At 37.8% G+C, this 26671-nt stretch overlaps 1 protein-coding gene across 1 annotated transcript in view; it reads right to left on the bottom strand.

Annotated features, from left to right (window-relative positions):
• Positions 1 to 26671, bottom strand: part of BMPR1B (bone morphogenetic protein receptor type 1B) — a 243653-nt gene that overhangs the window by 190776 nt on the left and 26206 nt on the right. The window contains exon 2 of the mRNA XM_071555880.1: positions 2693 to 2763. The gene's annotated coding sequence lies outside the window, so the exon portion shown is untranslated. The remainder of the gene's footprint in view (positions 1 to 2692; positions 2764 to 26671) is intronic.

Here is a 26671-nt window from a genome sequence, read left to right as displayed (position 1 = left end):
ATTACTTTACCTGAGTTCTCCAGTGCAGGAAAGAAGGGGGGAGGGAAAAAAGGTGGGGGAGGGGGGCGGGGGGGCGGAGAAATCCGATTCAATTGCATCTTAACCTAGTAGATTCTCATTTCTTTCAACATGGGTTTTGCTAGAATGAGATTAAGCTCAGGCCATATCAACTTATCTGTAAATTATTATTAATACATTTTCATGTACTTTGGAATAGTAATTTTTCACCCTGCATCTTTAGCAATCTAACACTAGAACACAATCCTTCACTAGAAGTCCACAAATCCTCCAATATGTATATCACTTCAGCAGGCAAAGTTCTCCTTTCATGAGTGGCTGAGAATTCTTCCAACAACAATTTAACATATGAGATTATATATGTTGAGTAAACTTAAAAATCACAAAATGTGAACATTTGAAATGATGGGCAATGGCTTCACAAGTCACATGGAGACAGAATGACAGGACCACCAGGTACATTAGAAGGATTTGACAAAAGTCAGGGGCATTTTTTGGTATGAATTAAAGGGTAAGAGATCAAAGCTGAAGCCTAAATTCAGAAACTAAAGACTTTGAAAGAACATTTTTATACCAAAAATATTTTAATTGTGTTTTGCTAAGCAAGAAGGTAATGTAACTCATATTGTCTACATAGCCATACAATCATAAGGCTATGTAGGTGATTATAGCTTTCTCATTCTCTAAAGTAGTAGACTTCATATAGTACAGTAAATACTTGTAAATTCATAAAAACTGCATCCCTACATAGCATTACTTTAAACTACTGATCAAGGAAGTTGTATAATACTTAAAAGAAAACCTCAAAATCAGCTACATCTGCACAAAAACACAAAACTGATTTTTGGTCAATGTGATTTCTCTTCAGCTTTGTTAAGAGTTACCTTTTTCTTTTTTCTCTTTCCTGAACTATTTAACTTTGAAAAAGTAGACTTATGCCATTGTAGTAGTTTTGGCTTTAGTTTTAGCAAGGCCTCAGTTTAGGAGTCCCAGAGAGTCTACATAGATTAGAGGGGACAAGCATCACCTGACCTAAGCAACCAAAGAGATATTTCATATCATTTTGATCTAAAATCAAGTATAACAGAAGGTATAGGAGGTGCCTAGCCCTGTCTTTCCCCTCATAGGCGGGTGCTGAGCAAACCTGCTATCACTGTTCCTGGGGCTGTTGCGCCTCATCACCACTTCACAGCGGTTTGGTTTGGGAAGTACCTTTTCATTTCTTTTGTTGCTGGTTTTCTCCTCTCTTGACGAGTGTCCTTTGGAGGGAGTATGTTGGAGTGTTTTTATGGGTTGAGGTGGTGAAGATCTGTGTTCTTTGAGTGGGCAACTCAGTTGCTGTTGTTATTATTTTTCCACATTTGTATATATATGTGTTATATCATATTCTGTTTTTAATTGTCTCTCTTCTGTATAAATATAAGAAGCTTGCCATTTTGGGCTTTGGGTTTTTTGGGTTTTTTCCTTCTCCCTCCCTTTCCCTAAGGGGGGGACTCTGATAGATTATTAGGCAATTGGCATTTTGCCAAGCTAAACCAAACCAGCCATGCTGTTCTTAATAATCCAAACATTAATATACAATTGGAGCCTTCATTCTACCATCCTGTTAAATGCACCTCTGAGCAACTCATAAGTGGATGTGCGGATGCAGTCACAGAATACGTACTGATCAGCTTGTGCTCATTCAAACACATTACCACGTTCAATTAGAGATTCCAGCCTCCCTCACACGTGGAATTGTAAATGACCATGCATGAATTCCAGCCCCTTTGGACAGAAACGAGAACAGGCTTGTGTTCCCTACCTGCACTGCACTGCACAGAGGACTCACAGTCAGTCTGCTGTGCATGAGGTAAGTGTTAGTTAATTGTCACATCAAACCTAACCACATTTTTCAAAATTTGTCAAATGGAAACAAGGAAAGAGAATGCTATGTAGATTTCTGCATCAAAAAATGTAATTAAGAGTTCAACACTAAGCTGCAGGTTACACTTCTGTTTCTTGCAGGCTTCAATTCAACACTTGAATTTATAAAAAAAATCAGACCTTTCAGCACAACATGAAGCAAGAATCATTGAGGAAGGTGTATCTCTAAAAGACTTCCAGAGTTTTATCCCCTTCTCAGTCTCCTACTTCTGACAAACAGAAGTAGGATAGGTATTTGCTGCTTAATTTTGAATGTATTGTCTCAAAATAGATCTCAAGGCCCTTCTCTCCTCACATCAACCTCTGCATTGTCATGTGACAATACAGAGCAGTGAAGACAGCAGCACAAAATCCTATACATTTTCTTTGAGAAGTGGCATTGAGAAAACACTACTGTGTTTAAGAGCTCTTGCCGAGTGTGTGGAAGCATGATGGAGTAAACTTGGGAAGGCCAATTCAATGGCATATGGAAAATATCACAAGGTCCAGCAACAGAACAAATTGCTATCCGCTTTGTCATGCTGACCTACAGGTATTTGCTTATCTTCAGAGTCTTTTCTGATACCTGTGGTAGAATTACACATTCCATTCCCAATACAAGTGACGTTATCACATATTGCACTTACTACAAAGCACAAAAAGTTAAAAAAAAAACCCTACCAAAATAAACAAACCCTCCATTGACAAACTTTCTGTGAGCTCATAATAATGAACAGTGTCATATGCTTATCAACAGATGCTGTCTCACCTTTACCAAGAAAAGCTGAAACGCCGCTTCCTCCTATTCAGCTTCCAGGAACAAAAGAATTTAACTCCACCCTGTGGACAAAGAACATTTTTGTAATGATTAGCAATATTCTGAAAGAAGGTTTAAACCATTACAAATAATACAGACCTTCCAATTCTGGTCTGATACCCAAGTAAGAATGTAATGCTATCTGGAAAAAAGCCCACTGATGGCATACAGCTAGTTACATATTTACTACCTTATTTCAACAACTAATATGTAAATGTTCCTATGAACTGCAGTCCATCGATAGCAAAGTACTTAACAATAGTGTTTTATGAGGAAAATTACCCTTTTATATATTAGGTCCACTGCCAAGATAAATTGGTAATATTGCAACCCACTACAATATCTTCAACCACACAGTTTTCCTTTACGTCTTAACAGAGGCCCTGAAAGAATAAGATTTATGATACACATTACTAAAAATAATTCTGGATACTCTAATAATTTACATATCTTACAAACTGAGGATCATCGTTCCTCCATGTTATAACAAATGCACCAACTCAAGCACTTCCATGGGAGTAGGATGGGATTTGTATGACAACAGATGTCGTAAGTCTTAGGGAGAAAACAACAGTCTCATAAGCAGCAGAAAAATCAAAATTCATTTACCCTACAGTATAACAATAAAAGCTTTATTATAGTCCTCAGCAAGTGCAGCTTCAATCAGCTGCAGAGGACTGAAGACAAGGCTGGAAAATTAATCTTAGAGGATAGAAGCACAAGAGGAAAGGAAGAGAGAATAACGGCTATAGAAGGATGATGATGATGATTAATGCTGCTGAAAAATGAATACATTATATGTTCATGTTGTAAGGAAAAGAAATTTCATACATTGAACAAAAGGCACAAGAGCAGAGAGGCAAGGAGAAACAGGAGGACCTGAGCCTCACTGCCTTTGCTCTCTACTATCTACTCCATTATTACACTAGAATATGAAACAGAAATTGTTCATTAGATAGCTTCCCAAAATCTTTACAATTATAGAATCATTTAGGTTGGAAAAAGACCTTTAAGATCATTGAGTAAGTGCTTATCTTATCTGAAGTAGTTCTACATATATCAGCACCAATTCAAGAGTTGCAGAATGGCTCAGTTTCATTCTTCTCCCAAACAGTGGCCAAATACTTATTTTCTTCACAATACTGGAACACCTAGAAATTTTGCAATGGCATAAACACAACTGATTTGCTGATAATGGTCTAATTCAAGTAGTTTTCTTTGTTCCTACAGGAAGTTTGTCATTCTACAGTTTTTATAACCTGTTGTTTGAAAGAACAAATTAATGGGTTTTGTTAGTAAAGAAAATAACTTAGGTAGGTACACCCTACAAGTGAATGTCCCCAATAATCACAGTATAGCCTATCATCCTTGAAACAGTAATTTCCATTTACAGCCTTTAAGGATATGATTTCACGATCTTATTTTTAAAGGATTTCATAAAAGAAGAACTTTCCCATGCTAACATAGTATTAAATATAGGAATAGTGATACATTTCACTACAGACAAAGCAGGTCTCTCTTCCTTTAACCATAACACTCCATGTGAGCTCCCAGCTTCTAAAAAGCATGTTGTCCTATTTGAAAATGCTTTCCTTTCTTCTCCTTAATTGGCTTCAATTATTCTAATTGTGGTCTACACAATTTGTCTAAGAAACGTTTCAGCTGGCATTTGACCATATGCTACCTCTATGGTATATTTTAGAAAAATATAAAGACTTTCCTTCATTTTATTCTCAGAAAGACAGAAAAGTTGAGAATGAGTAAAAAATTGCCCAAAAAGTAAGTTGTACACTTCAAGCTGTGCCTTACCACACCAAAATAGCTGTGGTTTGACATCCATGTCTCTGACCTCAGAATTGGTAAATAACCAACACAGAAGCCAAAGGTGTCAATGCCCATGAAAACCTGAAGAGGATTCAGTTAGTATTCACTCTACATTGCTCAGAAAACACTTGTAATTCTGTGCTAATTTATCTTTCCTCTTAAACCCTGCAAGAATAGAGACAAAGCTGAACTTAGCCCTGGCAAGTAAGCTGATATTATGACAACAAAAAGTTGGGAAACTCTAAAGGAACCATAAAAACATCCTGTTTCATAAGATAAGGAAGATTTTTTTTCTAGAACTTATATTTGTTTTGACTTCTTAAATGAAGCTAAACTGTATTTTAATTGTTCTTTCACAGATCTTTCAGAAGGAGAAAGCATTCTGACAACTCAAGGACCAAATGCCCCATGGCCACTGACAGGGCAGTGCCCTTTCCCCCTCCTGCCATTTGTCAGCATTACAAGCAAATGCTGAGAGAAAAGCACAGATTGGAATAATTACACAGAAGGTTTGGGGCTAATTAAACACATTACTCAGCATCAATAGTGTTTAAAATCTATAGAGAAAATTAATAGATGCCATCAGAAAGTTTCTAAGGGAGATAGATTATAGAAAAGTGCTACAGCATGAGAATACAAGATTCCATTTTATGCAGACTCCATGAGGAAAAAAAAAAAGTGGAAAATTGTGTGAGAATTTTTTTGTAACATGTGAACATAACATATAGAAATACGTGGTTTGATTGTAGAAACCCAGATAATTCTTCTGGACATCAGTTTTCATTAGTGGCTTCAGTTCTCAAATTACCCAACATTGCAATAGAATGAAAAAGATTTAATGCATTTGCAGTGGTCTGTACCTACCAGTTTTATAAGGGGAAAATTAGAACTGCAATACAGACAAGAAAGTGAGCAGTCAAACAATCTAAATACAAATAGACAAAAAAAAATCAATCTGGACTAAATCAATTTCTCTCTTCCTCTTAGACTACGTGATTTCATAAGACAGAATCACATAAAACAGCACTTTTACTAACATCGTGGCAATTTGAAGTTTGCAGTTTTATAGTGGCACATCAGTGAGACAAGCATAAGGCTCTAAACAAAAACTAACTAACTAACTAACTAAAAACAACCAGAAGATTTACCAAAACACTGAGTAGACAAAACCTCCAGCTGCGGAGAACTGTCTTTGGAAGGACACGATTCTAGCAGTGACAACTGTGAAGTCTTCTATTCCACACATACAGTCAAACACTAGGGAAACTGCAGCACATGGAAAGCAAGATGCTGATAATCTGCCATCTTAAACATAACTCACAGAAATGGCTAAACTCTTCTCCATAAATTTACTAGCTTCCCTTTGCCTTGCAGTGCTCAGTCTATCAGTAAAAACACAAGGACCTTTCTTGTAACATTCTTGAGCTTTGCTGTGCACTGTAGGCTCATTTATTTCAATGCGTTTCCTATTACTTCCTATTTTCAGTAGTTACTGTACTGCAAATTAGTGCCATCTGAGAGATTCTCCAAGGTGCAGGCACTAAAAGAACCGCAGGTGATCTTCTATGCAATGAAGCCCTTGTCCTGCTCATGCTTTATGACATTCCCCCATAATATGCTTTCCCTGCCTATGGCTCTATGCCATTCAGGCATTCACACACTGAGCCTTCTTTGCTCGTTTGTTAGAATGACAAGCACCTATCTAAACAGAGACTATGAAACATGATCCATCTGTTTTCAACTCAAATCCACCAAAAAAAGACATTTCAGACTGTATTTTGAAATAATACACTCAAATATTTTCTTAGGACGAAAAGAATAAACTCTGCCCTTCCACTCTGAAAGCCCATGCAAAGATAAGGAACATGGGAAATTTGGCTCCTGTATTTGCTGTGACTATTTTCATGGCACACAAGTACCACAAATCAGAGGCTCAAGGATTAAAGTGTAATTCATAATTCATGAGACTGGGTCAGAGTTATCCCAGGATTAATGAGATACAACACAGCCATAAACAACCACGACAAGGGCCATCATTGTTTGATACTGTAATAGGTTCTGGGTTTGGGGTTTTTTGAGGTTTTGGGAAGGGTTATTGGTTTGTTCAGGTTTTTTCGTTTTACTTTGTTTTTCAAATACATAAGTCTTTGATATTTAAAAGTCCAATAAACAGCTTCAATAATCCACTCAGCTTCAGAGGACTTTTCTGCATCCCTATCAGCAGAAATTCAGTAACACTGTATTCATTACCACTCACTTCAGAAAAGAAACCTAGCAATTAAACATATGTGATCACTTAAAGTGAGTACAAACAAAATGTGACAGTATAAATATCCCTTAAGTTTACGTGGCTCTATTGAGATTTATCAACTTGTCACTATTAGAATACTGTATTTTATGCAGTTGTGAAATTAATACTTGAGATATTCTAGTGTTGTTTTGAACTCAAAAGCTGAAGAGAAAAGGCACTACAAAAATCATGTGTGTTGACATTATGAGTCATCTATTTATGCATTTTAAAGTAACTACCACTACTAATTTGAAGCACGTAAGTTTAAGAAGAGTCCAAAAATACATTTCAAAGGACAAAGATTAAGAATATAACTTTGGCTTCCACCTCACCTACACTTAGCAACTGGAAATTAATTTCCAGCCTCAGGCACAGACTGGATCCAAGGATCTATTTTGTTCTCTACACACAAACTGGCTGCTACTATTGGTAGAAATCCTGGGGAACAGGAGGTTCCCATTAGCCACCTTCACTTTTCTGCAGTGGGTGCTTGTGCAAGACTGGTAGCTCAATTCATGTACCTAGCTGAGGACATGCAGCATTCAGGTGTTCCTCACACAGACACTGAGAGCAACACATTCTCAACCTCCCACAGTTGGCATGCAGTGTGCAAGCAGGATCTCTGAGAGAGTGGTCCAAAGAAAACTGGTAAACTCAATTCCCTTCTCCTTACTGAATGCACAAACATCATAATATCATCCACCTGAAATAAAGATAGTCTCCTAATAAACCTATCTTCTCTGGCAGGCCACAACCATGGAATGCCTATTAAAACAGAAAAATATTTATCCAATTCAGCATCCATTTCTGAATGTGCCACCATACATTTGAAACCTTCCATTGAAACAACAGGATTATCACAATAATGAAATATGTTAAAATAATCCATGCATGTGATAGTTCCAATGTGAAAAAAATAGCTATAATGGGACAAGGTCACCAATAGAAGTTATAATATTTCAATTTTTATTCTCCCTTTTTAAATAAGGCTAACAATGTAATTAGACAGTGAGAAACACCCAGAGAAGCGAGAACTACAGTTCCTTTCAAGCTGATGCAATGAAAAAAGAAAGCCAGAATATCACCACAAAAATCAGAGACAATTCTAAATCCTTCCTTATTTACAACATGATGTACTATTACTATTTTAAACAAGAAACAAGAACCCTTCTCTCTTATTTTCAGACTTCATACATATCTCTGCATTTTGCATTAAGACCACCACCACATACTGTAAATACAATGTGGTTAATTGGAGGTGGGGGATACACACACCAGAGTCACAGATCTCCTTTCTGTTGGACAAAACCACATTGCCACATAAGCTACAAGAGAAATGACAGCCAGATCTTCTCCATTTATGAATAGACTTCATTGTCTCAAAAGAAGAGGAAAAGAAGGGGCAGCTTTCTATTGCAACTTGGAATATGGTATATTTCAAACTGGATGGCCAAAACGAAATGAACATGTATATGAAAACGGATAACTCAACAAACACTGCTTGATTGATGAAATCACACAACAGCAGTAAAATATTGAAGTAAAAAGTCATTTGTGAACCAAATGGTTGAAAAAATGTACCTCACTACAGCACAAAGTTACTAATTCACTGCAGTAGAAAGCAATTTGTGAATTGAATCTCAAGGCATGTTTCCTTTTGCTTTTGTTTACTTTGGAGTTGAATGTTCTTTAACTACATAGGCAGCACAGTAAATAACAATCACAGTGTTTATGTGTGTATATATTTTGTATGTGCAAATATATATCTAAAAGCTGCAGGAATATTGGGAATTATTAGAAGGCTTACAGCACAGAAATACAGGCATCAAGAGTGTGTAACATTACTCTTGAATTATTAAGGGTCAGAAGGTCAGACCACATATGCAGACCTCTCCTCAAAACAAGGTTACCAAAGTGACCTCTTCAGAACTGCTTCCTCCTAGTCTATTTTTTTGCCCATCTCTGCTCCAGGTTTTCCACGTAGTTGGAATTCCACAGATGGTGCCCATCGCCCCCAAAGAAATGCTCTTTCCAGATGAATTCCACAGAACAGAACGTCATTTCTTTGACAGCAGAGGGATATTTTCCAGAAATTCATTATTCCCAAAAGCACAACTGGCTAATATTTAATCATTCCATGATCTTAGAAAATGTGGTAGAAGTATAAAAACATTTCTGAAGGCACTGACATTCCAATAAATATTGGAAGCTCTCCGACCAGCATTTGATAACTGTATATTAAAGGATTTGTGTATTCCTTCTCATTATTTCAATATAAATATTATACTCATAATAAAGCCTATGTTAATATAATACTTCTGAAGTTTTAGTCAACTATTTTAAACATAGTATTCTAATGTCCCTTGATAAACACATAGAACAGTCAATAGTTCAATACTTCAGTCTCTCTTCTTTTACTATTTTGATGTTAATGATTTGCTAAGTTGATTTTCCTTCAACCACAGCCTCTGTGTTTCTCAAAGTTCCTTAAAAATTACTTATGTAACAAAAGACTTTATGACAAAGATAAAAGGGAAGATATTCTGGTGTATAAGTTCCCAGCTGAAGTGTCACACTTCAGCACACAGAGCTGTGCCCATACACACTCTTCATGCCATCACAATATGACATGATGCATACACATTCACTCTTCATCAAAAAATCCACATTTATCACAGAATATTTGCATTCAGATTCCATGTTTAGCAATCCTTTTCCAGGATTTCTTCTTATATGTCTGGTGAAATTCTGTAATGTGGGCATTGTATATCCATTCTATGCAAGGAACAAAAGACAAATTTTGTCCTTAAAAGAAATTTGGTATAATTACTAACAGAATCATTATTGTAAATAAGTTGTCTGTGTGCAGAGAGGATACATATCTCTCATACACATTAAGAGAACTTACTGAGAATGTTTATCAGGAAAGAGATGAGAAATCCTGTAACTTAAGATGATACAGAAACATATATAAAGAATTTAATTTCCTACATTAGCATAATACTTTAAGGGGAAGTCATCAAAAGGAGGTAAACATAAATAGAATGAGAATAAAGGAAATATTGATTTAATAATTGATTTTTAATCTCCTTTACATTCATACTTCACTGACCTTCAAAAAAATAAATCTCATTTTCACTGCCTTCTGTAACCACTGAAGTAAATATTAACTCTAAACCAAATTAAAACAGGATTTAAAAGCAGTGAAATAGCTCACTAAAGAGATCTTAGGTAAGTGGTAAAATGGGTCTACCCAAATGCTCTTTGATACAAAATGAAGTTGCTGAAAAAGAATTTTCCATAAGAAAGGTTTGTTCTAATTGTGGGTCAAATTTTTAAAGGTTTCCGTTCATTGCCCCAAAGCTTTCCCAGGATCTTCACAAAAGATGAGCACCATCATCTGTACCTTACAATAAGATTCTGTTGAAGAACCAAAAAACCAATAATGGATATATTAAGCTGGCACCTGCTGAGATTTTTAAATGAGCCATGATCATAGAATCATAAAATCGATTGGGTTGGAAAAGACCTCCAAGATCATCGAGTCCAACCCTTGGTCCAACTCTAGTCCATTTATCAGATCATGGCACCCAGCGCCACGTCCAATCTGCATTTAAAAATCTCTAGGGATGGTGAATCCACCACCTCTCCGGGCAGCCCATTCCAATGCCTGATTACTCTCTCTGGAAAGAATTTTTTTCTGATATCCAACTTAAATTTCCCCTGGCAGAGCTTAAGCCCGTGCCCCCTTGTCCTATTGCTGAGTGCCTGGGAGAAGAGACCAACCCCCACCTGACTATAACTTCCCTTCAGGTAGTTATAGACAGTGATGAGGTCACCTCTGAGCCTCCTCTTCTCCAGGCTAAACAACCCCAGCTCCCTCAGCCTCTCCCCATAGGGCTTGTGCTCCAGTCCCTTCACCAGCCTTGTTGCTCTTCTCTGGACCTGCTCCAGCACCTCAAAATCCTTTCTGAACTGAGGGGCCCAGAACTGAACACAGTACTCAAGGTGTGGCCTCACCAACGCAGAGTACAGGGGAAGGATCACTTCCCTGGTCCTGCTGGCCACGCTATTTTTGATACAGGACAGGATCCCATTGGCCTTCTTCGCCACCTGGGCACACTGTTGACTCATGTTGAGCTTCCTGTCAATTAGTACTCCAAGGTCCCTTTCTGCCTGGCTGCTCTCCAGCCACTCTGTGCCCAGCCTGTAGCACTGCTGGGGGTTGTTGTGGCCATAGTGCAGGACCCGGCACTTGGCCTTGTTGAACTTCATCCCATTGGAATCAGCCCATCTCTCAAGTCTATCCAGATCCCTCTGCAGAGCCCTTCTGCCTTCCAGCAGGTCGACACTCCTTCCCAAGTTAGTGTCATCAGCAAATTTGCTGATGATGGACTGAATCCCCTCATCTAAATCATCCATAAAGATGTTAAACAGGACTGGACCCAATACAGACCCCTGGGGAACACCACTGGTGACCGGCCGCCAGCTGGATGCAGCTCCATTCACCAGCACTCTCTGGGCCCGACCCTCCAGCCAGCTCTTAATCCAGGAGAGGGTACACTTGTCCAGGCCATGGGCTACCAGCTTTTTCAGGAGTATATTATGGGAGACAGTATCAAAGGCCTTGCTGAAGTCCAGATAGACCACATCCACAGCCTTCCCCTCATCCACCAGGTGGGTCACCTGATCGTAGAAAGAGATCAGGTTGGTCAGAGAGGACCTGCCCCTCCTAAACCCATGCTGGCTGGGTCTAATCCCTTGTCCACCCTGAAGGTGCTGTGTGATTGCACCCAGGATGAACTGCTCCATAACCCTGCCAGGCACGGAGGTCAGGCTGACAGGCCTGTAGTTGCCAGGGTCCTGCTTGCAGCCCTTTTTGTGGATTGGGGTGACATTGGCCAACCTCCAATCATCTGGGACCTCCCCAGAGAGCCAGGACTGTTGGAAGATGATGGAGAGTGGTTTGGCAAGCTCTTCTGCCAGCTCCTTCATCACCCTGGGATGGATCCCATCTGGTCCCATAGACTTGTTAGGATCCAGCTGGCTCAGTAAGTCAGTCACTATTTCCTCCTGGAATACAGGAGGGGTATTCAGCTCCCTCTCCCCGTCCACCAGCTCCAGAGGCCAGTTGTCTTGAGGGCCACAATGAGCTTCTGCTCCTTGGTAACACCATGGCACATTCCTCCTCACCTGGGTGAAGACCTCAAATGCTGTAGCTCATAGAGGCTGCAGAAGGGGGGTTGTGAAGTGTTCACTGAAAATAACCCAATAAAAAGTCCTTCAACACCAGTGAAATCTGGTAAAAACTTGCCTGGTCCCTCCCAAAGTATTATCCAACAAGATAATCTGATTTGAAGTTTTCCTCTAATTCTAAATTTAAGTTTTCTGTTAAAGATTTGGTTTGAGAACATTGAGATGGTAACCATTCAACACTTTCTTCAAGGGTCAAAATTCAAGTTGCCTCAAAGCCAGTGCATCACAATTTTTAAAGAAACACACCAGATCAAACTTTAAAAAGCAGATCACTTTTAATTGAATGTTTTACTTGAAAATATATTAGAATTACCACTAATCTTGAATCTTTAAATAAGATTAAATGTTTTACTTTTGCTATACCACTCCTCATATTTATAGACTTTTTATTTTTAGTTTTTCAAACAATTTTGGCAATGCAGACAGTCAAGTGATTTTTCTTAGTTTTCCCTGCTGTCATTGTAGCTGACTCACTCTTGATTTCAAATGTCTGCAAAATATATTTGATGTCTGGACTACTAATCCACAGAGGTTTCTTTTTCAACTTGTTTCCTTGGAAGGTGATGGAATCAATTCTATTACTGTTATTTTCTGAAAAAAAAAAAAAAAGTTCAAACACTACTGTTTTGTTTTAAATAGAGCCAGACTTTGAAATTCAACTACCTGCCAGTGGTCTAAAATGCCTTTTTCAACAGTTCACATAACATAGCAAATAATAAACATAAGGCAAAACTTTAGCAAGTATGAAGATAGGAAAACACCCACATGCCATTACAGCCTGTTTCAAGCTACACATACAATATAAATCAAGCATAAGGTAACAGTAGCTTAACTAATTCTATTAATCTCTCTGAGTAAGCGTTTCATTTGGCCATTTTCACATCCTGTAATTATTCCACAGGAAACAAAGGTTAAAGGTTCAACTAGCACTTAAAATGTCTCCTAAAGCATAATTATATATACAAGACTTAGCCTGTGGGTAAAATTAGAAAACCTACAACACAGAGCATTTATTTTTCCCAAATAAACTGCTGAGTCCAATTATAACAACAATTTTTTTCTTATTGTTGTTAATACTCAGTCCTATCCAAAGTGTATCTCAAAAGGAAAAGCTATCTGCAACCTGCAAAATTTGGGCCATAAGACATTAATATTCAGCCACAATAAATGGTTAAACAGCATCATGAGCCCCCTATTCAAGTTTATTGAAAGGAAGAATCATAAAAGCATAGTCACAGTTATCCATTGCTCCATGTTCTGTAGGGGATCACAGCAAGGACACAGGGCTCAAAAGCAACTCCATTTGTTTAATGGTAGAATATGGTTTCAAAAATACAAAACCCCTATTTGCTTTTTTGTAACTCGTTTTTGGAAAAGAAACTGATTTTGAAAGATGAAAAGAGCCAGAAAAATGTGCACATTGTGATGTACTTATTTATCTAAATGATGCTCTTAAGGATGAAAAACAAAGAAAACAAAACCAAACAACTCCATAAATTGAAATTGCCTGGCATACAGACGGAAAAGGCTGAGAAGAGGTGAGCATTCATAATAGCCAGGAATTAAGTCAAATAGACAATACACTACAAGAGAATCCTGAAGCTCCAATCTATGGAGTCTGTTCATCTCCTTCTTTCCATTAAATATGCATAATGAGTGCATAATAAGTACACATTAATTTGAAACAAAAATCTTCAATTGTGTTAATTTGCCACTGACAATTTATAAGGCACATAAATGAAAGACTATTTGCCATTATAAACAAGGCTCTGATTTTGCTCAGCTATGGCCTCTAGATTATTGGATGTGAAAGCATCAATAGAAGGTGTTCATAATGAAGTCTGTAACCACCAATTCAACGTTTGTGCTCTGGAAAACAACAACTTTTCTACTTATTTCAACTGGTGCAATTAATGGAATCTGGCAAACAAGTTCCAAGGTTTTAGCTTAAAATTAAAAAAAAAACCCTCAACACAAAAAACTCATTAAAGGAATGGTAATGTTAGAAAAGTTCTCAAATTAGTAAATGTTAGAATTAAAACTGCTCATGAAGCATGAATTCAAAGTTACTCAATGCAATGGCTTTGCTCAGTCTTAAAGAATAAGCCATGTGTGTAGCAAAGGGAAAAAAACAAAACCAAAAAACCAACAAAGAAACCTAAACCAAACAGTAATGCTCCATGACCATCCTGTTTTAGATGATGCAAAAGTCTACAAAATCACTGTATCACCTTCTGTAAAAATATGGAAAGAGGAGTTTCAAAAGATAATACATAGCTCCTGTAGCATCCATCTGAAACTTAAATACAAAGCAAAATGACTATATTGTATATTGAGTAAGAATTTTGGTTTACATAGTTTTTCATTATTTATTTTTTAAAACATTCCATAGTTTTACTATAAAACCCCAAACCCACCCTAACTAGTTTTGACATATTTTTAGAGTTCTCCCAATGTTTTTCTTTCCTTGGCAATTTTTTCTTCAGATTTGCATTAACATCTCACTCACCAGCACAGATGGTTAATGGATCTGTGAAGGTGTCTGCCAAAGGTGGCAAGCACTAAAGTATAGGCAATAGAACAAAGCCCTAAATGTTTTATGTTTTGGACACTTTCCCTAACTGGTTTGACCTTCCAACATCCAGCCATACAATAAGATCAGAGAGCATCTTGAAAGGAGCCCCCAGGTATCTTCTGCACAGTAAAACATACTGTATGTATTTATGAAGGTACTTCTTTGCCACTAAAACCAATTTTCTGGTTGTTTCTCACTTAATCCAGTTTATATGGATGACATCTAGGGATAGAGGGGGAATGGAACTAGCAGAATGCTGTTTCTCCAATTTTAGCATGAGGAAACATTCATCAGTTTACAAAGCAGCAGGTAACTCCAAGGTCTCCCCGGTTTTCAGCACTCTGGGGCAATTTCTATACAAGGACTAACTGTTCTTACACAGTTCCTGTACTGTATGAGGCACTGATATTTTTGTTAACACTTGGCATTCAGGTCTTCTTGTCCTACTTCAGTTTCCCCAAGAAAACTACTCATAGACAATGCAATACCAGCACAGCAACACAGCATGGACTCCTGTCCCAAACATAGGTGTGGTTTCTCAGTCCCTTTCTCTTCCTTCTTCTTTGTGCAGTGTCAACCACTGGAACAGGTTGCACAGAGAAGCTGTGGATGTGTCATCCCTGGACATGTTCAAGGCCAGGCTGGATGGTGCTCTGAGCAACCTGATCTAGTGAAAGGTGTCCCTGTCCGTGGCAGAGGCACTGAAACGAGATGATCTTTAGAGTCCCTTCCAACCCAGGCCACTCTGATTCTATAATCTTAGTGACCCTCTAGACTAGAAACAGAAATAAACTCTGCACCAGTGATCCTTTCATTTTGATGGTAAAATTGGTGACAGCACTGACCTTCAACAATTTGCTTGGTGGCAGGAGTCAAGTTCTGTTGGTTTACAGCAGGAACACAAGAAGTAGGTTAGCTTTAAACATTGTGTTTGACCATGGTAAGCTCAAAATTTCCCTTCCTCTTTCTATTTCAGTATTAGTGAGTTGCTACACCCTACGTAGAACCACATTACTGTTGCTGAACACTGGCAAGTCCATTGCAAGAACTCACCGCTTAGTTTTCCTTCTTGGTCAATGCAAGAGGAACTCCTGGGTCACACTGAAAGTTTGCAAGGCATGAGCTGAAGTCAATGAACATAATGTGAAGCATGTCTCTTCTCAAACATTACTCACTTGATGCATTCAAAGATAAGATATGTTTTTGAAGAGAGGTACATGGTAAAAAGAAGAAGACATATTGAATCAGAGTGAATTCAGACATCTCTAGCAATGGACCTTATTCAGCATGCAAAGATTTTATAAATTGAGTGCTATTTTTTCTTAAAGCATAAGGCTTCCATAAAATTTGCATAAAAAATAGTGGTCAATTGATCCATACAAATATCAGAAGTATGCTGATATTTAAAACTGAGAAAATGACAATCAATTAGAAATAAACACTAATCAAAACAAAACCAATATGAGAATGTATACATAGTTAAATGTAAATTTTTCTTTTCGTTGAAGGAAAGTATGACAGCATGCACCTGTTGTTTACAACCATTAATGAAAAGATGCCAAGACAAACTAACTTGTGAATTCTCTGTGCTGCCGAGTAGAAAGAAACTAAGCCCCTGATTCAGCAAGCACCTACTTTTGCTGGAACATGTCACCCACCTTGAAAGTTCAAAGGAATGTCTCACCCGAAATGAGCTGTCAGCCTACAATAACATTTAAACACTCAGGGCTAAAATGGAAACCTAAAAAAGAGCCACATCCACAATACATACTCTGTGAAGACGCGTGATGTATACTTTCAGTTGGGGAATAAAGTTCCTTGTTATTTTTGTCACAGATGGTCTGTCATGGCTCAGTCACTGCCCACTAGACTGCTATTGGCCATGGGATTTCTACAGCTGCAGTTGGAGGGCAGAGTTAAAACTGATGGCTGTTCATTTATACAAGATGCTCGGCGCTCGGACAGTGAGGCATGGTGTGCTCTCTAAGTCACAACAGTTACTTCAGTTTTTCTGTACGAGGGTTCTACATAGAAGGACAAGTATAAAATAGCACCAATTTATAATTCTTCATCCAATATGTCCTATAATCACCTTCTTCAAGAACAATGCTGTGTCAAAGGCTAGTGCTTCACGTATTTGTGCCATTTGAAACAAAGAAAATAACCTCCTGGGAATTATCTGTACAGCTTTCATTCTAATCCCCGTTACTGACAGGAAAGAAAGGATGGGACGAGCAAATTAAACACTTGCATTAATTATTCATGATTTGGAAACATATTTTTTCTCAAAACCTAATCAACAGTCTTCACCAAAACACACAGAATTTCTATAAAGCAAGAAAATCACTCGCTCTTCCCACCACAATGCCCTTTGAACTAGCAGCGGGTGCAAAACAACCCTGGCCTTCTGCAGCAGCCTCCACGTAAGCCAGAGCTCTGTCCCCCTCACTAAGGAACCCTTGCAGCCGCAACACTGCACTTCCCTGCAGCACCCCTAGTTCCTGTAGCCCCTCCTGATGTAAAGCTAAGAATGTCTTTGGGGTCTAGAGATTAGACAAGTATTAGAGCTTCCAATATGCATGAGGTCGAGAAGGGCAAACAGAAATCTGCTAGATCTGTTGACCTCTGCTTATCTTAAATCCCCTGATCACTAGTAAGATATTTAGTATCTTAAAATATATGGATATTTTTCAGACTTTTGTACAACCTACAGTTACTAAAACCAGATTTCATAAGGTGATTTTATGGATCCAATAAAAGCAAGCATCTGGTGTCTTCTTAGGTTTCACTTTTCAGAAGAGACCTGCACATCTGTAAGATTTGTTCTTTGCAGAATACTTAAACATATATGATTTGATTTATGGACTACCTTCCAGTTAGTGTTACCTCACTGTACAGAGGTGCAAACCTCACGCATCTAAGCCTACAATTTTTTATTACACTAATGAAACTCCACTACAAAAAAATAAGGCCAGGTACTGCTACATGGATAGGTGGCAGAGTTACAGCAGGCACACCACATTGACAGAGTTGGCTTTTTAAGAAACAGAAATGAAGAAATGACAATGGCAGTGACATTAGATAGCAATTAGTGATATTAAGCAGTAAATTTAGGAGTGGTTTACAACAGGGAAAAGCACCCTTCCACTACAGCTGGTAGTGAACATCTCTGTTGGCAGATGAGGCTGCTGTGTGAGACTGGGAATTAAAAAACCGACTAGGTGAACTCAGCAGCCGGGAAGATCAGTGGGAAATGGATTCTGATGGGGCATGCTCACTATGGTCCATCCTTCAGAGTCGCCAGAAGGTTCCTGAGACAGTCCCATTCTTGTTCTGACTGATCTTAGCAGTCATTATTGTCAGTTAATGAAAACATGACTGCCAGGCCGAAGTTGTTCAGTGTTTGCAAACAAATTGTGTTTGGTCACTTCTCAACACCTACATACAGAAAATTTCAGTCTCACAAACACAAAAATCAAAACCTTTTGATAATTCCTAATGCTTTGCAAATTAATTTTCATTTTGGTTCTTCTACTGTGTAAATGCAGAGAAACAGTCTCACATGCATATAAATGATATGGCACTGTGAAACAAACACAATTAAATACTTAACTTTTTTAAAACCTTGATTTTCCCTTGCCCTCATCTCTGAATGTTGCAAGTGAAAAAAGACTCAGTTGTGTACTTCAGCTAAATTATTCATAATACATTCCAGAACATATCATGGCATTAAGCACACTATATATTAAGCAAATAATTCAAAGGCATAATGTATTTTTAACTGCATTCTGGATAAGAATATGTCTTCTATGGCAGGTGAAAGGATAATTTATCTCCTGTTATTAGCTCACCTTCTGGTTTTAACTTCCTGATACCACATCATATGATTTAAAGTGATCTTCAACAAATTATTTTTAATTTGACATTTACTCTCTGACATGAGTAATAGTTTTCAGTTTTCATTCAGATGAACCAGGATTTTAATGCAATAATTACAAGACTAAATAGACAACTAATATTAATTATTATAATAATTATTATTTCAATTAATATTTTAATAAATATAATTATTGTAAGAATAATTATTTGTACTAGTACAACTGGGCCTTGCAACTCAAGAGGAGAGACCTAATTTTGTGTTATGTAAATGGTGTATTTTCTGTGTATTTCTCACCTTTATAACAGCTTTTTCTAAAGACTAGAAGTTCAATAACTGAATTTGAAACTTTTGGCCCCATTGTTTTTACTCACCTGGGTGAATAAATGCTGGTCCCACAGAGAACAAAATAATTATATTACTTTAGGGTCAACTTCCTCTGTGATGCAGAAAGTCCTTTTTAAAATACTGTCATGTACTAAAAACAGATTTAGCACTTTCTTAAAACAGGAAGGCTTGTAGTAGGAGACGAGATCCCCATTATCCATCTGTTTCCAGTTGATTTTATTCATATTACCAAACTTTCCAGATGTCATGCTCTTCAACTTTTGTCCCTGCAGAACAATAAACTATGTTCATCTTACAAGCTCTTTATATCTACCCTTACATATAAACATTATAAATAATTTTTAAATGAGAGATGTGTTAAATTCTTATTTTCTGTAGAGATTTCAAAGTCCAGCATTCACCAATTCCCTCTTGCAAACTACCTAGCAGTGAGAAAGGAAAGGAGGGAGTGTGCTTGGTGCAGGGATGTGGGTGTTGGGGAGCAGCAGCGTGGGTTTGAGTCTGCTGGAAATAAAACTAGAGGTAGTTTTGCCTCCAGTGGGCCATTTATATATATATTGAAAGGAGGAGAAGCAAAGTAGAAAACAAATGCCAGACCTGCAGGTGTGCTAACAAATTAAAACTGGAGAAGGAAAAGAAAAAAACCTGCTATATCCTTTCAACTTCTCCCTCACCTCAGCAATCCCTGTGATGTAACCTTTCTTCTAAGAACTGTATGCAGTCAATCTTACCCATAAACAGGTAGTGAATATCTACACAGGTTGGCATAACTCTGCTGCTGCCCCCAACCATTGCCAGCCATCACCTGTAACAAGAGCCCTAGGGCTGTTAAAATATGGAGAAAGGAAAATAACTGGCTACTCACTTGAGAACATACAGTAACTGGAAAATAGACATTACCTGCAACTACAAAGTATGTTAGCTGTAAAAGTTTTCAACACTACTATCTTCTGGATTCTCAGAAAAGCATCGAAGAGAGGGTTATTCAAAGAAATAATTTGTGTTTCTCTACTTATGTGATTTCTCTCAGGTGAGTTACTCTAACACAATGGAAAAGCAAATACTTGTCAAGTTGTACGCTATGTCAAAAAAGGCAGAATCATAAAATGTCTTCTTAAATCTCCAAAAGGTATTTGATCTCTGTACATGTTCCACTTAGAAATTTCCATATCTAGTAAAAATGCTGTTCTTTCCCTCTATGAACAACAGGAATTTTTACATTATGTTACCAAGTTCCTTAAAACTAGAGAAGAGGAAGAAACTGACTCATGTAGCTCAGGCATCAAATACACTAGATAGAGATTTCCACAGAAACTGCACATACACTTTTAAATAAAAAAAAAGATTTTTTTTTTTAATATAGAGGAAACATAAGCCATGATGTTGCTATGAAAGGGTTTCTGTTGTAAGCATGCTTTCCTGGATTAAAAAAAATACTATAAAAGGATCAAGCTTCTATACTCTGCATCTGCAAAGTGGAACAGTGTACTTTTTATGACTGCAATGAAATTGTTTTTCTCAGAAAAAGACCAAATGGAATGGAAAGATTGTCACATCCAAGACTTGTACTCATCATGGATATATACTCACAGACACCAAGCAGTCAGGCAGCACTGCACATTCAGAACAGGTAAATAAGAAGGATGTTGAGACATGCTCTAAACATTGAAAGTCAATGCATCACTCAAACAAAACTCAAAAGCTCAGGAAGATCTTGTGTGTCCTGGCAAAACAGGTCTTTGGTTCCAAGCTTGCTCTAGCACACACATTTTCATAATTCAAAGACAACTCTAGAAAAAACTGATATCAAGTATACTCTGTGGACAGATTTTATTGCCCTAATGTTTCTTTTTTATGATTACATCTCCAACCCTATACCAAGAATTTAACCCTTTTGCTTTACTAGAAGAAAGCTGCTAGTTATTGTAAAAATTGCTTGGTAACTGAAGTCCCACTGAGTAAATATTTTGCCTAAGGAAGCAAATTTAAAACCTGTTATGGCAAACCAGTGCTGGCAGTACGCAGCAGGTTTGGGATCTGAGAGTTTGGGCCACAATTCCTACACAGCTTCAAAAGTCACTTTGTGGGTTGGTATTATCAACTGACAAAATTAGAAGAAATATATCTGAGTGGGATGACTTCTCAAAAGACCCTGCCACCCTACACAGATTTTGCTTCCCTGTGTAAACTCAGTTTCTTCAGATAGTTCCCCAACAATCACCTACCCTGCTAGGAAAAAAAACCAAAAAATTAAGTAGACCTTTATAATCCAAACAGAACTCATGTTTTTGGTAGCTCCTGAGCTTTTGTCCTGTGGACAAAATCCCCACAGCTGGCTCTGCAAGGGCTCCAGCCAGATTTCGTGAAGTTAGTTTTTCTTCAACAACCCCGCACTGGCATGAATTATCTCAAACTGTTTTTCCTCCTTGCATACTTTTTCCCCCACCCTTTCTTATTAAACTAAATATGCACATATACACTCACATATACACAGTGTGCTATGTACACTTACAATATACACATATGTAAGGCATACATAAACTACACTTTTTGCCACATGGCAAGCTGACTGCATGAGTGGCCCAAGAAGAACTTGGCCCCATCCCTGTAACTTCTCTGTGGTTTCCTCCAGTAATACTAGAACAGATGATAACTCTTCATTTATAGGAGCTAAAGACCTGGCTCTTGGTCTTTGACCACTCATAGTGAGGTTTTTCCCCCATCAGTGACCAGAGCTCTCTAAACCAAAGCATGTTTGCCTGGGGGCAGGGGGAGTTGGGTGGGGAGAGGGGAATGGGACATGACAAGACCAGAAAATGGCTGCTAATACAAAGGACAACCTACAGTCAATTTAGACCATTTAAATTCCATTCTACACTTGCTAAACCTTTTCACTGAACCTTATTAGAAACAGTGCTTGCCCAGGCGAGGAGGGAATTAGAGGGTTTCTGCAGTGCATTCACACCACGATGAGTTGTACTGGAGCAGCTATGTGCTGAAGTGTTTTCTACGGCCTTTAATATAAAGCAACTCACTTTACAGGTCAATGCTCTGGCAAGCTTGCTTCTTGGCGAGACTTGCAGCTTCCACAGTGGCAGAGGGAAGTAGCCACAGCTGTACCAGCTGTACGTTTAATGCCGAGCACAGGCTCCCAGCAGCTTAAATAGTATGAGTTCAGTGTAGCACTCAAGATTACACATTAAGCAACCCTGAGCAAAACAGGAGCAATTAGAGAACAGCTTGGGAGTGCTCAAATGTGTAACCAGATACTCTCACAGCCAATACATATCAATACAACATATAAAAACATGGTCAAGAACCACAGCTCCCTCCCTCTGAGTGTTACAGTTGGGTGGTCTTGCAATGAAAAGTATGTGTTAAATCACATCTTGTCCACCCATAAAGAGAGTCAGTCATAAACCTGCTTCTGACACTTAGAAACAGAAAGTGCTCCAATCAATGCTGCCAGTAATTTGAGCAACCCCAAAGAGGACATTTCTGGACAGGGCGATGGCTGACCATGACTTTTCATAGGAAAGCAAGGCTGGAAAGGACCTCCTGAATGATAGGTATAATGCAGTTTCCTTCTTTGACACCAAAAGCTCTCTCTACATAATTGGGAACCCTCTATATCTACATATCTATACCTTGACAGCTGCTTTGCTAATAACACTGCACATTTTCTGCTTCTCCTGATCCCGTCAGGTAATACAAAGCACTACTGGAAAGTGAACTCCTGCAATGAGAACTGCAAAATACCACACCATGAAAAAAGAAACCACACTAATTCACAGGTTCTAAAGATGAGAAGGATGAGATGAGGACAAATATATGCACGTATAGGTAGACATAGTTCCTGACTGATGGAGAATACTGTTTAACAGAATGAGCAGACACAACGTAGAAGTTTTGGGGCGGTTAAATTACATCCAGCAGATTACCTGTGAAAAGGATAGATTTTCAGAAAAAAAAAATTAAAAACGCAGATGGTTGAATATGTAAAGCAACAGCTTTCTAAAACTGAGGAATAGGGGAAAAAAAGGCAGCATGAGGAAATCAGGCAAGGACTGGAAGACTGTACAGGAAGCTGGAAAGACTATAAAGAAGATGACAGCAAAGCACAGATAGAATAACAGATATGAAATATGGGAAGGGTAGAAAGGAAACTGGAAGGACAGTAACATTTGTGATGGACTGGAACATCAGACACATGAAAGGAAAAAACTCCACATGCAAGATTTCAACGCATCTATTTTCTTCCTCCTATACTAAAGGAATGTCAAGAGGCAACAGATTGAACAAAAGTCAAAAGTTAGTTGAAAGTCACAAAGGAAAATGACCATTCTTCTGCCAATTGACTCTTCACCCCACAATTTTAGATTTCTGGGAAATGTACATTACTTTTACTGTCAAATGGCTTGTGTTTTTTATGGTTTCTGGGGTAGCATTAATAGCCCAGTGAATTCTACAGGCAATTTTATAGAACATTTACCTAGCTGCTTCAAGATTTCTGGCGAATGTGAATTACCAAATATGTGCTTTTAATTTAGAAACTTATAAAGAAAAAAACTATATTTTCTTCTCTGAGATTAGTTGCTAGACATGTAAATAAACACAGGCAATGCGACAGGAAAATTCAATAGAATTTAATAACTGAAGTTAGTACTAGATAATTTACATCCCAGGGCCCTGGAAACGCTGGCACATAAAGCAGGAGGTGTTAAAGAAAATATTTTAATAGGTCTGTGATGTTGAGGGTGGTGTCATCTAATTGGAAAATAACAAATATAATACCCATAACTTGAGAAAGAAAAAATGTAGTCTGGGCAAAGAAAATCCAGTTATTCTGATTCCAGCAGAATACATGGCTTTAGGACAGTTACTCACAGGGGGAAAAAATTGAAGAAATGGAAGTAAATAGGAATAAATGTACCTTTATTTACCAAAAAAAAAAAAAGAGAGAGAGAGAAGAATGTGTGCCTAACTAGGTTTTTTTAAAAGAGCATTTCTAATAGATATCATTTATCTGGCTTTCAACAAAGTCTATGATAGTGTGGCATATAAGGCAATCTTTAGTGAACTCTGAAACTGGGGGCAAACTTGAAGTACATAATCGCAGTATGACCCAACTTACTAACTTATAGTGTTTTAATAAGGGAAAGCATGTACCATGTGAGGATTATTAGTGTATTCTTACAAATATTTTCTCAGAAAGCCATTTTTTTAGTACTTTTGCCAATGAACTTAGCAAGGGGGGGAAAAAAAAAGAAACCCAACAAAAAAACAACCAAAACCAGCTGTGCCTTATAAAAAACAGCTTCAAATGCAAACTTAGGAGATATGATCAACACACAGAAGGACGATTTAGAATATCACACAGAATTTAATGGATAACTTTGAAATATGTGACCACGAAGTCCTGCAGCATAAAATGAAAGGCTAGGTGCATGGAAGCATGAGGAAATAAGCTGTTTATCAACAGGAAAAGTACAAGGAGGGAAAATACCTCATTGTCAATACTCATTGATAACAGATTGACTGTGACCTGCCAACATAAAACACACACGTCAAAGGGAAATATGACCTGAAAATTTTTCAGGTGTTATGTGACCAAGAGAGATAGGAAAGCATAAACGTCATTTTACTTCAGGAACAGCATATAAAAATCTGGCCATTAACGCTCTAGAAAATTGAGTAAAATCTGTGGCAGAGGAGGATTTCCAGGGTGCTACAGAAGTGGTAAATCTCTCTCAAATAAGAAGACAAAACCAAACCAACCAAACAAACAAATCCCACCACCAAAAAAAACACCGACTAAAAACACAACTATTGAGAAAAACTAGCCTAGCAAAACATATTGTGGGAGAATGACTCCTCTCTGCAAGTGTTAAAATACAAAAGACATCAGAATATCAGAAAAAATTGGCTTGCTGTACCTGAACTTCTACAGCTCATTGCTCAGACTAGGAACTTGACTGTATTTACAAGTTTCACATTTGTTGAATTTCTACCCGATTACCTTCCTCTTTACAAGGAATTTGAATCCCACTGAAATGAACAAGAGCAGGAAACTAGAATCTGAATACCAGACACCGAAATACTAAGAATTCTAAATTAATTCAGGCACACAATTCTTAAAATATTTTGATTTGAGTCCAGTATTCAGTTCTGTTAGGTCCCATCAAATAACCAAGCTGGACTAAAGAAACAAGAATAAAAGCCCTCCTACCTCTACAAAAGAGGACTCAAATTGGTCTGTTTGTGATGGTGCAAGCTGAATGACTTTGCTATCAGAAGGGATAATACCACTAGATTATCTGGCCACGAGAAACCCATTAACCAAAAAACTTCAAACAACTAAACCAGAAAATATAATCCTAAATTTAAAGTGGGTCCCTGAAGTGAAATGTGGACACTTCTAAAGATGGCCTCCACAGGTGCTGAACAATCCCTCTGCAGTCAATATTAGCTTACATCAACAGTGGGCTGATGCTGTCTCTACAAGCACTCCCCACATGGGACAGCTGTGATTCACAAGTCAGGATAAGACTGCCTTTAGACTCTATGAACATGCTCCATAACACCTGCCTGTACCATGGGACCAGGAGCATATCCTTTGAATAAGCAGACAGAATAATTTGACACATAACCTTTTTGAATCAAGACAATTCTGCTTGTTTTAACTCTGCTGTTCATTTTTAAAAGTTACACAAACATTTCTAGCTGTTCATAGCCACAGTACACTCCTAATCCAATGTGTCCCTGTTTTCTTCTCCTAAACACACCCCATTTACAGCCCTCAAAAGTACTGGCATAGCTTTGAGGGTAGCCTTGAGCTGTACTAGGGATACTTTTAGTAACACTAAAATTTTAAAAGGCTAGGATATGTAGAACATTCCTTCACATAGATATGCAAGATGTGAATAATTTCTTTACATTTGCATAAAAAATTTTCCTTTCAATAGAAAATCTCTGGGGCTCCTATTTGGACTAAACAGAACTGAAGGCAGACTTGGCAAATCAACTAACTCTTCTTCACAGCAAATGGAAAGTAAGAAAATACTTGTAATTCTTTTACTTCCTTCCAGCTCTTATTCAAAACCAGCTTATTAAGTACTTCTGCAGTTGCCCCAAAAGGAAAAGTAATTTAAACAATAGATTTTAAAAGTCTCATTAAATATATAGTTCTCATAAATATTGTACCTTTGATGTGGTTTACTGGCCTTTTTTTTTTAAACTCTCTGATGTCTACTGTTAAAAAAAACCTAAACAAAACTTCTGAAATTATATATCAATACTCAAAGTGGGAGAAAGTGCTTCCATACTTGCAGTTTCTAATAGCCTTATATCCACCTAATAAACATCAGGATTGAAATGAGACAAACATTAACAGTAATCTAGTTTAGGAAGGGCACATGGTCAGTGGATGAACTAGATAATAGCAAAAGAAATTGGAGAATGATGGTCAAGACAAATGAGAAGGGAGGAAAAAATTCTCTCAAGTTTAATTTTCAAGAAGAAAAAGTTCAAGAAAATCCAAAATGTGAAAAGAGAGAATACAAGAAACAGAAAATTTCGAAGATGGCCAACTTCTGTCCTGCCAAGGATGTGTACAAGAGTCTTATTACAGTCATTTCACTGACTTCAACTGAAAGTTTCTTAAGTATCATATTGTTGGCACAATGTACCTGCAAAGTGTCGCTGCTTTAGTGGAAAGGTGCTAGTGGACAGATATGGCACTGGTAAATTGCTGCCTGATGC

Source organism: Pithys albifrons, chromosome 5 (assembly GCF_047495875.1).
Source record: "Pithys albifrons albifrons isolate INPA30051 chromosome 5, PitAlb_v1, whole genome shotgun sequence".
In the NCBI taxonomy this organism is placed as follows: domain Eukaryota; kingdom Metazoa; phylum Chordata; class Aves; order Passeriformes; family Thamnophilidae; genus Pithys; species Pithys albifrons.
Note: the sequence above shows the minus strand (reverse complement) of the source record. Positions and strands in the feature narration are given on the sequence as shown.